The sequence below is a fragment of the Amblyomma americanum genome, chromosome 8 (assembly GCF_052857255.1).
Source record: "Amblyomma americanum isolate KBUSLIRL-KWMA chromosome 8, ASM5285725v1, whole genome shotgun sequence".
Taxonomy (NCBI): Eukaryota; Metazoa; Arthropoda; class Arachnida; order Ixodida; family Ixodidae; genus Amblyomma; species Amblyomma americanum.
In genome coordinates this window covers 92,876,959-92,879,933 of record NC_135504.1, presented here as the reverse complement: position 1 = coordinate 92,879,933, position 2,975 = coordinate 92,876,959, and positions in this window count along the sequence as shown.

Here is a 2,975-nt window from a genome sequence, read left to right as displayed (position 1 = left end):
CCAACTCTACCGGCACCAGCCCTTTCCTTATGCAATACGCCAAGCCTCTTGCCTTGCACGTCGTCCAAGTGATGTGGGTGATTAACACAGATTCTTGAGATGGAGAGGAAAACACGAAAGAAGGGCCCACTGTACTAGAAATGAAGTTCAATAAAACTTTTTGCTGGGCAAGTTGGTTCATTTTACTTGAGGCGATGCTTGTAGCGCGACAAAAAACAGACAAGGGACAGAGATTAACGGGACAAGTGCTACTCTCAACTAGTTTCATTGAAAGATCGATAGCAGATATTAATACAATTTATTTATACAATACAGAATAGCAGCTCCTGATCACAAAAACGCCACTCTTGCTGAAAACAAAGCTCTTGTAATGTAGAAAATAGCAAGAACCAAAATACAGGTGTCGCCGCCACAGGCCAATCTCGCAAGTACAAGCGTGATGACTTCCTAGGACAAGAGGCGCCATCTTGGAGGAATTTTCCTTACTTTAGCGCTGTTCCTACACCATGCAATACCAACTAGCCCGTCAACTCGCTCTCGTCACAAAGCTCAGCAGATTCTGCAACCTGTGTGCCGTCCCTACCCACATCAATGCCTCAATTCCTCAGTATGGATGATTCTACTCTCCTTCTCACAAGAAAGGAACACCTCCGGAGCTGCACACGTGCTCTCGTCCCTCCAAGTGCGATAACCCTCCCCCACGGTCTTACCCGTGCAGAGGAGATTGTGCTCCGGAGGATCTGGGTAGGGGTTGCCCTCACTCCTGCCATAACTGGGACGTGGCCTCAATTTCACCATTTATATCCTTTCTCTTTTCTTCTCAACTCCCCTTGTGGCCAGAGGCAATAAACAATGCTATAAAAAAAAGTAACTGTATAACCCGAAATGTTAGTCTGAAAAAGTAATCGATTACAAACTTATATAAAATGTATTCAATTACAAGTAACAGATTACAAGTAATCAATTATGTACAACTCAGTATATAACCTTGGCAAGAGGTTAAACCAATGAACCAAAGTAGATAGAGATGAGGTGGGAACTGCAGTATGACACTGGTTTGAACTGGTGTGGGTTAAGAACCATTTGTTCGCCCTTGCCTGACAACCATGGTTGTACAAGTGTCGTTTTTCTGTGCAACCTCTTCCCTCCCTTTTCTACTCAGTTCTCTAAAATCCGCAGCCGGCCTGCCTTGTGCAGTATTCTGTGCATTTAAAAAATTCATAGTGATAGAACTCCACAGTGACTGAGCATTTTAATAACGGGTAATGTTTGAAATTGCAAATTACCTCCAAACTTTCCTCGACCCGCCCATCATCATTGATGGGTAGGCTGCCGAGGAAACTGCAATTGCCAGTAGAACTGCCACGGGACACCAGGAGAGCCAGTGGCAGTTCCAGTTTGTCTCAGCTGCCTGGAAGGATGGAAATGATTTCAATAATAAATGTGCTCTTGGTGATCTCGTTAGGCTATCAAGCTTCCCTGTGAACACTGGGACTTAAGACAAATGTTACATAAATACACAGGTACCAACTGGCAGGTACTAGTGAAAATGTCACTTAACTGCACCAGTTGGAGCTCTCCAAGCGATTGGTTCAGCTGATAGCATTCTAGCAATATCTGCGTATTAGGCCAGTGAGGCCTACAGTTATATATTTAAAAAAAATCGAGAAATTTGCTGAATTGTTACCTTAGCTGGCAGCCAGAAGTACCCGAGCACTCTATAAAAACACCGTAACTCAAGAGAAAAAAAAGAGTGAAATTTTGAAGCACGTGTATTCGGTTCTGCATGCAATGCTTACACTTGAGTGGAAGTTGATTGACTGAGAATTTTGCCTGCCAATCAATCAGTATAAGTTTAACAGAAGATAAATAATGATCACAACGCTTCTGCGCTGTAGTCATGCGTGCTGGCGGCTGTATGGCAAGGTCACTAGTACAGCGCTCTTGTCAGTTTGCAAACAAAAGCTTTGAACGACAACAGCTACCGCGAAAATGAGAAAGACGAAGTTTGCATGCAGAGCGGTGCATGCACGTGTACACAAACGAAGACGAAAAGGTGCTTTTCTTATTTATTAACTGAGTATAGGTGAATAGCCACCCGATTCTCGGCCGATCCCCCAGTGTGGGTATGTGCCATCTTTTGATAGGCTAACAACTACTACGCAGATTACGAAGAAAAGAAACGAACAGACTGGCGCTGTTGCGAGTGAAACATACGCTGCTCCTGTCACGAGGCATTCGTTGTTGAGTTCTTATATGAGTACATAATTGAAACATTTTGGGCGCTCGTGAGGTAAACAATACGCGACGACGGCGAAAAGAGTTTGCACGTTGCTGAACCAACACACTGCAGCTGCACATATGGCGCTGATGTCGCACCATGAAAACAGCGCTAGATGAGCAATGCAATGAGAGTAAAGGTAGTGTTTACCGGTATATTTTGTTGAGATTATTCATTTTTTGCTTCACCTGCTTTGCAGTGTAGGGGCCTTCGCCCGGCGTTCAGCTCTGCCGCTATGGCAGCATATATACGCGCATTGCACGTATTTCCACGCAGAGCGGGTTGCTGGTCCTTCCAGATGCGAATCAAAGCCGCTGTCATCACATCAGGCCTGTTGACACGCCTCTGGGAGGACGATTCCTGTGACACTGCTGCTGCTGCCGCCATGCCTTCTGCGGACGCCGCCATTTTGTAGGTTTAGCGCAAACGAAGGTTAGCCAGCTCGGTTTACGGTAACTACGGTAAGTGGCGTAACTAGTTTGGCTTTCCGTGTGAGTGCGGCTAACTATAGTTAAGGGTAACCGCAGTTTACTTAACCATGGTTAAGGGTTCCTGTGTAAATGCAGTATTACTGTGGTGTGTGAGCGGCCTGGGTACTGCGTCGGCGTTGTTGCCGGTCCAGTTGTCATTTTCTGCAGTCTTCTCAGTGTTTGGACTGCCAGGTACTGTGTTGATGTCGTCGTTGTTGCCATCG